A 14045-nucleotide genomic window follows, 5' to 3' on the forward strand; every position below is an offset into this window, starting at 1 on the left:
TCTGCATTTGCAACATGGTCATTCTCCGAGTGCTTTTGTTTTCTTTCACATATTTTCCCTGAGCGCTGGTTAGGGCAAGCTCTGACTGCCCTTGCCTTCCTGACTGCTGACTCACAGGTTTATTCCATCCATGGAGTACAGAACTCTCTGGATTCAAGTGGACCCCTGCCTTACTGGTACTTCTGGTTTCAGCATGTTTCTGGTCCTACCACCACCAGACACTCCTAATCCCTTCTGCATCTTTTCAGAGATCCTTGTCTTGATGTACTGATTTATTGTGCAATCCTGGGTAATTTATTTAACCTTTCTGTTTCTTAGTTTTCCTGTTTTACAAAGGTGAGCCTTGATAAGCCCCAAACTGCCTTCACACAGCTTGTGAGGATCAAGTAAGATAGTTTGTGAAAACACTTTGTTGAATGCAAAGTGCTAAACTAATGTAAGGTATTATTTTCACTGCAACACTGTTTTCATTGAAACATCATTCCTGTATACCACTGTCTTTATATAGAGCTATATGATTTTTAAAATACTGATTTTTAGTTGGATAGACTAGGATATATGTAAGAAGGAAAATAATGGTAACTATTGTTATTGACCATATACCATTTGCCAAGTACTCTGCTGGGTGTTTTCTGTCTTATCTATTTTTAATCTTTTCATCTACTCTGCAAGGTAGGTTTTACAGAGCCTCAGAGACATAAAGTACCTTATCCAAGTATATATAGTTTGTAAGTCACAGAATAAAGGAGTATGTTCCCTTGTGTTTTAGTGCAGAACTGTGATACTCAACACATGCTTTCCTTGAGATACTGATATATTCCAAATAGGTTTTGCATTTTTTTCTGGTCATATCATAGATATGTTTCCACCCTATGTACTTCCAGCTCCATGACAACCACGGTGTAGTGGGAAGACTTCTAGGGTGGTAACCAACAATCTCCACCTCCTGGTAATAAGATTGTGTAGTCTCCTCCCCTTGAGTGTGGGTTGGACTTAGTAACCTGCTTTTAATGAATAGAATATAACAAAGGTCATGGGATATCACTTCTGAAATTAGTTTATAAGAGACTGTGACTTCTGTCTCGCTGGCATTCTCTTGCTCTCTCTTCCTTCCTCAGTTTGAGGAAACTAACTGCCATATTCTGAACTACCCTATGTAAAAGCTCATATGGCAGAGAACTGGTGGCTGCCAAGGACCTGAATCCTGCCAGCAACAGGTCAATGATCTTGGGATCAGATCTGACCCCAGCTGAACCTTGAGATGACTGTAGATACAGCTGACACCTTGATTTTATTCTGTAAGAGACCATGAGCTAGAGAGAGGACCCAGCTAAGCCATGCCTGTATTCCTGAACCACAAAATTGTGAGATAGTAAATGTTGTTTTATTCAGCTACTATATTTCAGGGTAATTTGATACACAATACACATAGTATGTACTGAGAAGCATTATTTAGAAGACTCTGGTATGCAAATTACTGATGAATGAAGAAATTATCTGTGGCATGTCCAATTTTATCATCTAATAAGCAATACCTAATAAAGCTGAAATTGGTACTTATGTCACTCTGACTGTATGGCATTACTTACTATGCCATGCTGCTATGCAAGGGCCTTTAGTGGAGGATGAGGGTGGCAAGGCTGCTGTTTTTATACTCAACTGTAAACAAGTAAAAATATTATATCTGAAGATAGATTGGTAGCAAAGACTTTATAAGCTGAGTGTCTTAGAGGGCTTCTCAAATAATAACTGTTATGAATTAAGTTACTTAATTAAGCTAATTAAGTTAGCTCTTGCTCCACTTGGATATATTGGTACTATGACTGAAAACAGAGATTAAATTTTTTTCTGAAAAAAGTCAGATAGTAAATACTTTAGGCATTGCAAGCTACCTATGACCTGTGTTGCATATTCTTGTTCGTATTTTTCATAAGACTTAAAAAATTTTTCTAAATTTTACTTTAGGTTCTGGGGTACATGTGCAAGTCATGCAGGATTGCTGCATAGGTGCATACTATATCTGGTATTTCTCCCCATGTTATCCCTCCCCACCCTTCCCACCCCCCTAGTACCCCACAACTGCCCCCAGTGTGTTCTGCTCCTCTCCCTGAGTCCATCTGTTCTCATTGTTCAATACCCGCCTATGAGTGAGAATATGTGGTGTTTGGTTTTCTGTTCTTGTGTCAGTTTGCTGAGAATGGTAGTTTCCAGATTCATCCAAGTCCCTACAAAGGACACGAACTCATCTTTTTTATGGCTGCATAGTATTCCATGGTGTATATTTGCTACATTTTCTTTGTCCAGTCTATCATTGATGGGTATTTGGGTTGGTTCCAGGTCTTTGCTATTGTACACAGGGCTGCACTGAACATACGTGTGCATGTGTCTTTATAGTAGAACAATTTATAGTTCTTTGGGCATATACCCAGTAATAGGATTGCTGGGTCAAATGGAATTTCTATTTTCAGATCCTTGAGAAATCACCACACTGTCTTCTTAGCTAAGAGGTCTTATAAAAACAGTCTATAAGTCATATTTGGCATAGGCTATAGTTTGCCACCCCTGCCTAAATGTAAGGTAACCCTCAAAGACCTTGGATTAATTTTTTTTTTCCTTTTTTTTGAGACAGTCTCTGTTGCCAGGCACCAGGCTGGAGTGCAGTGGCGAAATCTCAGCTCACTGCAACTTCTGCCTCCCTGGTTCAAGCAATTCTCCTGCCTCAGCCTCCCAAGTAGCTGGGACTACAGGTGCGCACCACCACACCCAGCTAATTTTTGTATTTTTTAGTAGAGACAGGGTTTCACCATGTTGGCCAGGATGGTCTCGATCTCCTGACCTCGTGATCCGCCCACCTCGGCCTCCCAAAGTGCTGGGATTACAGGCGTGCGCCACCGCGCCCGGCCGACCTTGGATTAATTTAAGTATAGCTCTTTATAGGATTCCTGGAGGGAATTAAACCCTATTGTCTTAAGGCATCTATTGCATGTAATAAATTAACTTACCTCCTGTGGATCTCAAATGGTATTTGCTATATAAATACTTGAAAGAATTGAGTAAATAATCACTCAAAATATTTTTGTGATTTGTGGTTCAGATGACAAGCTCTGGTTAGGAAAAGCTAGTGGCACACATACTCATACAATTATTTATTCAACAGTCATTAAATAAGCAGAAACTATATGCTCAGTGTCATATTATGTGCTGTGAAATTACCTCAGAAACATTACCATCACACTGAGTGAACTGCAGGAAATTATGAAAATAACTTAATTTCTGTAGTCATGCTCTAGCAGAAACAGTGTGATGATCCTAATAACTATTTCTCTTTCACTTATATAATATCCTTGCTACAAGATAAGAGCATTTTTTTTCTCAACAAGGCTGTGATCTGTGCAGACCTATGGATAGTTGCCTGAGAAATAATAAGATCCCCTAGCAATATATGTCTTTAAGTAGACCAAGATTAGACCCAATCTTTACCCTGTCACTATGTGACTTCCAGCAATTGCTTAACTTCTCCAAGATACCATCTCATCACAAAATGGAGAAAATAATAATACTTATTTCAGTGGATTGTTGTATGAATTTAAATGAGACAAAACTTGTAAAACCCTTTGGAGTAATGCTTCACAAGTAGAAAAAGCTCTACAGAAGTACAGGCATACCTTGTTTTCTTGTGCTTTTTTTTCTTCGGCTTCATAGATATTGTGTTTTTTTCAAACTGGAGATTTGTGGCAACTTTTCATTGTTCAAGTCTATTGACACCATTTTTCCAACAGCTTTTGCTCACTGCATGTCACTGTGTCACATTTTGTTACCCATTGCAATATTTTAATAATATTGAAAAATTTGAAATTATATGAAATAACTTTAAATAAATTAATATTCAAACAATAATTTTGATTAAATTATTTGAATAAAAATTATTTTGTAAAAATGAAAAATATTTTTCATTATTAGTATATCTGTAATAGTGATCTGTGATCAGTGATCTTTGATATTCCTATTGTAATAGTTTTAGGGCACCAGAAACTGCCATAATTGGTTAACATAATTTATCAATGTTACATGTGTTCTGACTACACCAACTGGTCATTTCCCCATGTCTCTCCCTCTCCTCAGGCCTCCCTATTCCCTGAGACACAACAATATTGGCCAATTAGTTAGTAAACAGTGGCTTCTAAGTGTTTAAGGAAAAGGAAAAGTTGCACATCTCTTACTCTGAGTAAAAAGCTAGAAATGATGAAGCTCAGCGAGGAAGGCATGTCGAAAGCTAAGACAGGCCAAGCGCTAGGCACCTTGCTTATGTTCACAACCAGTTAGCCAGGTTGTGAACAAAAAGGAAATGTTTTTGAAGGAAATTAAACATGTTACTCCAGTGAAAACATGAATGCTAAGAAAGAAAACAGTCTTATTGCTGAGATGGAGAAAGTTTGAGTGGTCTGGATAGAAGATTGAAATAGCCCGAACATTCTGTGAAGCCAAAGCTTCACCCAGATCAGTGTTCCAACTCTTCAGTTCTGTGAAGGCTGAGAGAGATGAAGAAGCTGCGGAAGAAAACTTTGAAGCTAACAGAGGTTGGTTCATGAGGTTTAGGAAAAGAAACCATCTTTGTAACATAAAAGGGTAGAGCAAAGCAACAAGTGCTGATGTAGACACTATAGCAAGTTATTCAGAAGATCTAGCTAATTTATGAATTTGGCTACACTAAATAACAGATCTTCAAAGAAGACAAAACAGCCCTCTATTGGAAGAAGATGCCATCTAGGACTTTCATAAGTAGACAAAATAAGTCAATGCCTGGTTTCAAAGATTCACAAAGGATAGGCTGACTCTCTTGTTAGGGGCTAACGCAACTTGGTGACTTTAAGTTGATGCCAATGCTCATTTGACATTCCAAAAATCTGAGAGCCCTTAAGAATTATGCTAAATCGGCCGTGCGTGGTGGCTCACACCTGTAATCCCAGCACTTTCGGAGGCTGAGGCAGGTGGATCACGAGGTTAAGAGATCGACCCATCCTGGCCAACATGGTGAAACTCCGTCTCCACTAAAAATACAAAAATTAGCTGGGCATGGTGGCATGCGCCTATAGTCCCAGCTACTCGGGAGGCTGAGGCAGGAGAATTGCTTGAACCTGGGAGGTGGAGGTTGCAGTGAGCCGAGGTCATGCCACTGCATTCCAGCCTGGCGACAGAGCAAGACTCTGTCTCAAAAAAAAAAAAAGAAAAAGAAAAATTATGCTAAATCTATTCTGCCTGTGCTTATTTATTTATTTATTTGTTTATTTTTGAGACGGAGTTTCGCTCTTGTTGCCCAGGCTGGAGTGCAATGGCACAATCTCGGCTCACTGCAACCTCCGCCTCCTGGGTTCAGGCAATTCTCCTGCCTCAGGCTCCTGAGTAGCTGGGATTACAGGCACGCGCCACCATGCCCAGCTAATTTTTTGTATTTTTAGTAGAGACGGGGTTTCACCATGTTGACCAGGATGGTCTCGATCTCTTGACCTCGCGATCCACACGCCTCGGCCTCCCAAAGTGCTGGGATTACAGGCATGAGCCACCGCTGCCTGTGCTTTATAAGTGGAACAAAAAAGCCTAGATGAAGGAAATGTTTTTACAGAATAACTTACTAAATATCTTAATCCACTGTTGAGACACATTGCTCAGAAACAAAGATTCCTTTAAAAGCATTACTACTCATTGACAATGCACCTAGTCACCTAAGACCTCTGATGGAGATGTACAAGGAGATGAATATTATTTTCATGCCTGCTAACATAACGTCCTTTCTGCAGCACATGGGTCAAGTAGTAATTTTGACTTTCAAGTCTTAATGTTTAAGAAATGCATTTCATAAGACTATAGCTGCCATAGATATGATTTCTCAATGGATCTGTGCAAAGTAAATTGAAAACCTCTGGAAAGGATTTGTCATTCTAGATGTCAGCAAGATCATTTGTAATTTAAGGGAGGAGATCGAAATATCAACATTAACAGGAGGTTGGAAGAAATTGGTTTCAACCTTCATGGGTATTTTTTAGGGTTCAAGACTTCAGTGCAGGAAGGAGCTGTAGATGTGGTGGAAATAGCAAGAGAACTGATTATAAGTGCAGCTTGAAGATTGGACCTTCCTTCAATCTCATTATAAAACTTGAATGGATAAGGAGTTGCTTCTTATGGATGAGCAAAGAAAGTGTTTTCTTGAGATAGAATCTATTCTTGGTGAAGATGCCATGAACACTGTTGAAATGACAAGACATTTAGAATATTACATAAACTTAGTTGATAAAGCAGTGGCAGTGTTTGAGAGGACTGACTCCAATTTTGAAAGAAGTTCTACTGTGGGTAAAATGTTATCAAACAGCATCACATACTACAGAGAAATCTTTTGTGAAAGGGAAATTCAGTCAGTGTAACCCATTTCATAGTTGTCTTATTTTTAAAAATTGCTATAGCCATCCTAAGTTTTAGCAACCACCACGCTGATCAGCAGTGATCAACATTGAGGAGCAATTCTTCACCAGCAAAAGATTAGGCCCCATTCAAAGCTCAGATGATCAGTAGAATTTTTTAGGAATAAAGTATCCTAAAATTGAGGTATGTACTTTTTTAGACATAATGCTATTGCACACTTAATAGCTTGCAGTATAGTATAGACATAACTTTTAAATGCCCTGGGAAACTAAAAAAAAAAAATAGTATGGCTCCTTTTAAAAGTGATGTTTACTTTATTGCAGTGGTCTGGAACTGAACTCAAAATATCTTCAAGTTATGCCTTGTAACTATTAACTATTATTATTTTCAGGCTCACTTCCATGATGTGAGGGGCATCAGATACATGCTCTTATTTTTTCTAGAGTCACTCCAATACCACAGCCAATAATTCTGTATGAGATGTATTAATAGAAAGGAAAAATCTATAGTTTTCTCTAATTGATTGGTTTTCTCAGAAAACTGGGCCCAATATGGGGGGTAAAAAATACCTAACAATCTTACATCTTGAAAACATTTTGTTTTAAAAGGATAGTTGATCTTTTTCCTCAATGTAATAAATGGCTGCAAAAGAATGGGGAAAGAAGATAGGGGAGGCATCAGACTTCTGATTTTAACTTTTTTTGTGTGTGGGGGGGTTCTTTTTAGAGCTTCTCTCTTCCAGAAAAAAAGTGTTTGCTTTTTTAGATTCTGAAGTAAGAATAAGAGAACCAAGTCTTAGTAATTCTTAGACTGTGCCAGACTCTGAACATTTCATACTCAAACAGCCCTATGAAATAGCAAAGATTTTATCCTTCACAATTTTATAAATAGGAAACTTGATGCACAGATTCCCTACGTAACTTATGCAAGGTGACCTGGCCTGTGTATCAGTAGCCCGACTCTGAATCCAGGTAGGTTTACTTCAGAGCCCAGCTCTTAATTCCAATACTCTACCACTGTTATATAATAGAAAAATTTTCTGAGTTACAGATGCAATTTTAAATTTTCTTGCAGTCACACTTAAAAAAGGAAAAAGAAACAGGTGCAATTAATTTTAATAATATATTTTATATAACCAACTATGTCTAAAATATGACCATTTCAAAATGTAATCAATATAAACATTTTAATAATGTATTTTGTATTTTTTCATACTTCATTTATAAATCCACTGTGTACTAAATGCTTCTGTAGATCTCAATTTGGATTTGCCACATTTAAATGCTTCATAGCCACATGTGGCTGGTGGCTGCCCCAAGGAAAGCACAGCTTCACCAACTGTGCAGCTAAAGTCACTTGACTTTCTATTTATATCTTCTATGTTTACATAATCTTTATTCTTTTTGTTTTGTTATCTTCAAGAATATAGAGACCAAGGGTATTAAAACTGAAAGTAACTTTGGTGGTGTGGGGGGAAGGATGACAACCAGTAGCAATATTGTTATTGTCTAAGGGTTTCTAATAATGCCTGCGGAAACTGATGTTCTTAAGTGCCTTTTCTCAGATTCCTGAAATCATTTGAGTTCCACTGCATGCCCATTTAAGAACATAAGGTTCATTTACCATATCTCCCCGTTGGCCAAGCAGAAATCTAAAAATAAACTCTTAGTTCTTAGGTTTGACCTAACTCTTTATATAAATATCCGTTTGCAGTTATTTTAGGGAAAAAAATTTCTATCCCCTAAGTCTTTTGGTTGTGAAAACTTTAAGAAACTGATTTCTCTCCTGAACACTTCCTTCCTCTAAACTGCATACAGTTTGGGGTGTGGGGGAAGGAAGCAACAGTCACATTTTATTTTGTTTTTTGTTTCCCATAAAAGAATGAAAGCGACAACCCCACTTCACAAAATTTTTCTGCTGTTTCCCTTTCCACTACCAAATTTTAAATGATGATTAGTGTGTGAAAAATTGGTTCCTTAATATAAAGCTTAACTCTAAACTTTGGAGAGCTTTGGTCTAAGATAGAGCATCTCATCACCAAGTTTGGAAGTGCCCTATGGGAAACTGCCATGCCACATTTTCTCCTATCTGTATCTCTGCCGATGTTTCCTCAACACTTGATGCACAGCAGACAATAGTGAGTGCTTGTTGAAGTAAATTTATTTTAATTAATTGGAGGAAATTCAATACAAATTTTGGATTCACTATTTTTAAAGAAAAGTAGTTTGTTATTTCCAAATATATTGATGGAAACAGGAGAAATATTTGGATGAGAAAGGAGTGATTTGTGAGGAAGAAATGACCTAAAGATGAGTTAGAAACTACTGGAACTTACAAGGCTCATGAGCTTCTAGGGGTTCCTCCTTGAACCTATCTTTATTTATTATTATTATTATTTTTGAGACGGACAGTCTTGCTGTGTTGCCAGGCTAAAGTGCAGTGGTGCAATCTTGGCTCCTTGCAATCTCTACCTCCTGCATTCAAGCGATTCTCCTGCCTCAGCCTCCCGAGTAGCTGGGGCTACAGGCATGCACCACCAATGCCCAGCTAATTTATTTATTTATTTTTTAGTAGAGACAGGGTTTCACCATGTTTATCAGGACGGTCTGGATCTCTTGTCGTCCTGATCCGCCCACCTCAGCCTCCCAAAGTGCTGGGATAACAGGCATGAGCCACCACACCCAGCCCCTTGAACCTATCTTTTTCTTTTTTTTTAATTTGAGACAGAGTTTTGCTCTATCTCAAAATGGAGTACAATGGCACTATCTCTACTCACTGCAACCTCCGCCTCCTAGGTTCAAGTGATTCTCCTGCCTCAGCCTCCAGAGTAGCTGGGATGACAGGCACCCACCACCATGCCCGGCTAATTTTGTATTTTTAGTAGAGACAGGGTTTCTCCAAGTTGGTCAGGCCGGTCTTGAACCCCTGACCTCAGGTGATCCGCCTGCCTTAGCCTCCCAAAGTGCTGGGATTACAGGCATGAGCCACCACACCTGGCCCTGAACCTATCTTTAAATGAAATTTTAATATAAACAAAATATAAAAATTAAAAATAAAACAGAATATATATTAAAATACGTGTACAATTTTGGTTGAGAGAGATGTTAAGGTAGGTAGGAAACTTAGCAAGAAAACATGGTTGTATTTAACTGGATTAGAGTGAAGGAATATATATATGTATGTGTGTGTGTATATATATATATATATATATATATATACACATACATAGTCATGCATTGCTTAACAATGGGGATACATTTTGAGGAAAGCTTCATGAGATGATTTCACCACTTTGCGAACATCATAGAGTGCTTACACAAACTTAGATGGTGTAGCCTACTACATACCTATATGGCATAGACTATTGCTCCTAGGCTTTAAATCTTTATGGTTGTGTCTTTACTGAATACTATAGGCAACTGAAACACAGTGGTAAGTTGTGTATATGTAAATGTATCTGAACATAGAAAAGGTAGCGCAAAAATGCAGTATTATAATCTTATAGGATCAATAATCTTATGGGAACACCATTGTATAAGAGGTCCATCATTAACTGAAGTGTCATTATGCAGTCATGACTGTGTGTGTGTGTGTGTGTGTGTGTGTGTGTGTGTGTGTGTATACAAAACAATGGACTGGGAAAAATATATGCAATCAGAATGCCATCAGAAGACATAAAAGTGACATGCCGAATATACAAATGGTTACCAAAAGAAGTTGTAAATAAATAAAGAAAATAGGCCATAAACATTTTCTTTTTCACGAATGAATCAAGGAAATGCAAAATATATAAAAATTAGTTGGAATATTTCACACATCAGGTAAGCAAAATTTAAAGAAGAAGAGGTAACACTGTCCAACATTAGTGAAGTAGGCCCTTTACCTAGCTGCTGGGAGGGCAAATTGCTCAAAACATTTTAGAAATTAAACTGGCAATGGCTATTACAATTTAAAACATCATACACTTTTATTCAGCTATCCCAATTTGGGTATTACCAGTACATAAACACAGGCCTATTAAAGGGCTTCTTACTTTTAAAGTTAAAGCTCTGTAATAAACAGGTGATTTTTCATGTGGCAAAAACCCGAAAACAAGTTGAACGTTCATTAAAAGGGGAATAGTTGAATAAATTATAATATGGTCATTATGTATCTTTTAAAAATAATGAGATTTTTATGTGTCATCTAGGATAGTTAGTTCTGAGTGGCAGGACTCTGAGATTCTCCTGGCTTTCCCCAAATTACAATCTAGGGGAAAAAGAGTGGGGCTTCCTCCTCCTATCTCAAAAGCCATGCCCACCAAGCCTTATCCTTCCCATCCATACAGACATTTTTTCTGTCAGTATCCAGTGGCTATGATTGGGACATTAAATCTGTGCTTCAGGCCCAGTGTGGTGGCCCACACTTGTACTCCCAGCAGGTGGAATGTGGAAAGCTGAGGCAAGAGGATCACTTGAGCCCAGGAGCTGGAGGCTGCAGTGAGCTATGATCACACCACTGCACTTCAGACCTTGTCTCTAAAACAAAACCAACAACCTGAGCTTCAGCAGCTTCAATTGTGGGAAATCAAGTCTTCCTATGGTATCTTCCCAGTAGGAGGTAATTTTTGCTGTGTGGTTTGAGGGACAAATCAACAGGGTACCAAGGAAGAGCTATCTCATACTGGTTTGAGAGGCCCCACTGTGCCCTTATCCAAAAGGAAGATCTAAGTACACACTTGGCTTGGCTTCTCCTCACTCCAATTATCTTCTGGTTTCAGTCAGGCTGAGTGCCTGGCATTGATTTGGGTACCTCAAATCTATGGCTTTTTTCCTTTCATCTCATGCTTTTTAAAAGTATTACAGGCCGGGCGCGGTGGCTCAAGCCTGTAATCCCAGCACTTTGGGAGGCCGAGGTGGGTGGATCACAAGGTCAACAGATCGAGACCATCCTGGTCAACATGGTGAAACCCCGTCTCTACTAAAAATTACAAAAAAATTAGCTGGGCACAGTGGCGCGTGCCTGTAATCCCAGCTACTCAGGAGGCTGAGGCAGGAGAATTGCCTGAACCCAGGGGGCAGAGGTTGCGGTGAACGGAGATGCGCCATTGCACTCCAGCCTGGGTAACTAGAGCGAAACTCCGTCTCAAAAAAAAAAAAAAAAAAAAAAAAAGTATTACAAAACTGTATTTTTAAAAATAACTGTAATATTAATTGAATGTAAGATTCTAATGACTTTAATTTGGTTATATAGTTATTTTTAAGGTAGTAGAAATACAAAATGATGTCATAATTTGAAAAACTGGTGGGAGGCTCACTAGGTCATCTGGTCTTACTTGGTTAGAATGCTCAAAGAGAGAATTTGTACCTGAAAACTTAAAGTGTGTTTTTAAAAAAAGACAAAAAAGGATTTTAAATAAATATAGTAGACTTTATAGAGATTTCCATGAACTGATAGCTACCCATAGCATTAGCACTAGCTATTTTTGCTCAAAACATTTTACCAAAGTATCTTTCATATCTGTGTATGTTATATAAAATCATAATTACTATTAAGGTAATATCTTCTTATATACATATCTTAGCATTTAAAGTGATATTAACCAGTTGGGTAATTTCCTTTAGGTAATAAACTTAACTTCAAAGAACATTTGGTGGCTTCAAATAAGAGTCTTCCTTTTAAGACAGTGATTTGTCACTGTTCCAAAGCATGTGATGTTGACTTTGAAGGCAATTCCAAAAGAGGAGTTTCCAAAAATATCTGGACAATGATAACATCAATCAAATTAACCCACAGTCTCTTAAGATGACTACTCAAACTGAAACAACATTCATTTAAATGCAAAATTCTGGCATGTTTATTGAAAATTAGTAACAATATATAATTAGACTCGAGAGAGAGAGCAATAGAAAATAATTGAAAGCGACTGGGCCTGGTGGCTCACACCTTTAATACTAGCATTTGGGAGACTGAGGTGGGAGGATCACTTGAGCCTAAGAGTTCAAGGTTGCAGGGAGCTATGATGGCACTACTGCACTCCCGCCTGAGTGAGAGAATGACACTCTGTCTCCAAAACAAATAAACAATCAAACAACAAACAAAAAAAAGAAAGAAGGCAGTTGAAGCAATTCAGGAGTGGAGAAGCTTCCTCCCTGTTGAGGCATCAATAATTTTAATGGTTCTCTGCTTAAAATCTCAATTTTTCTGGACTTGTTCTAAAATACTAGTGACTACACTTCTTTTTTCATTTATTTCTATGCTTACATTTTCAGGCCAGCAGCTAAATTCTTTTATTTGTTTATTTTTACATAATTTCAAATAGAGTGATTTAGGCAAAAATCCTCTCTAATTTTACTCCATAAGTTGGTCTTTTCTTGAGAGTCCATAATTACAGTTTCAAGGCAGATAATATTTTTCAATAAATATTAAAATGAGTATTTTTTCAGGTTTCTACCCATGGCTGCTGTGTCCTACAACTCCAGGGGTAAACTTGCCATACTCTTTTCAGATGACCTGGCACACATCAGTCACTCCCAGTACACACAAATGGTACTCCCTGGGCCTGTGGGATGCAGTAGCTTTGTCATACCTAATGTTATTTGTTGTGCTATATGTTTAAATCTTTAAAGCCTGAGATCTAAAGGGGAGCTTGCATAACCGTAATTATAGTTATTATATGGTTCTAAATACTTTGTCTACAATACTTCAAAAGTGATGTGTATGCCCAATGAGATTATGTTAAATAAATTTTATTTTATTTTTACAGAAGAGCATGCCGTTTGTAAACTATTAAGCTAGAAGAAGATGCCACTTATTTTCAAAAAGATATATCAAGGAGGGCAAACATGGAGCACAGATGTCAATCATAGAGTCAGGCAACTTCTTCATTTACTATTTCATGAAAACACTCATGGTGTTTAGAGGATTTCTGTCCAAGTAAAGCCATTTGATTAACTAATCCTATCCCAGAAACAGTGTTCAGAAGTCTCCATTCTGATTCTTGACAGTCCCCAGCTTCTCTTGAAGTTCAATTGTTCTAGATGAATACTCATCCAATGGCCATGGGAAGAGGAACAAAGCGAACTTCAGGCCAAGGCTGCTAATAGTCTCAATAGGTTCTCTCCATGTCTGTTGTCTGCTGGAGTAGCCCAGGAGACTTTATGCTCCAGACCGTGTTGCTCTGAGATGGAGGAAGGCTTCCTGACAGCATCAGACTGTGATGTGAGCTAGTCTAGCATAAAACCTTTGTTTGGTTACTCTACTGAGATTTGAGGGTCAATTTGAGATCATTATAGACCAACCAGTCTTAAAATTAAAAAAGATATGGTATTTGTAGATACAGTATTAGATCAAATTATAAAACAGTTTGATCCTGGAAAACATGATCTGCGTCACCCTTTAATTATTTCTCTTTCTTTAGAGATTGTTTTGTACTGTGTTTCACTTCAGAGATTTATTAAATAATCTGTGGAATGAGTATATAACTCCAAAATATATTATACATTCTGCCATTTTCAAAGAATCGTGATATAATAAAATATGCAGCATTTTAAATTATATGGAAGAGAATTCACTTTACCATATACCTTAGATTCTAAGTCACACCTGATTCCACATCTTAACCCTCTACCATTCAGATACATCATACACAC

Source organism: Callithrix jacchus, chromosome 4 (genome assembly GCF_049354715.1).
Source record: "Callithrix jacchus isolate 240 chromosome 4, calJac240_pri, whole genome shotgun sequence".
Taxonomy (NCBI): domain Eukaryota; kingdom Metazoa; phylum Chordata; class Mammalia; order Primates; family Cebidae; genus Callithrix; species Callithrix jacchus.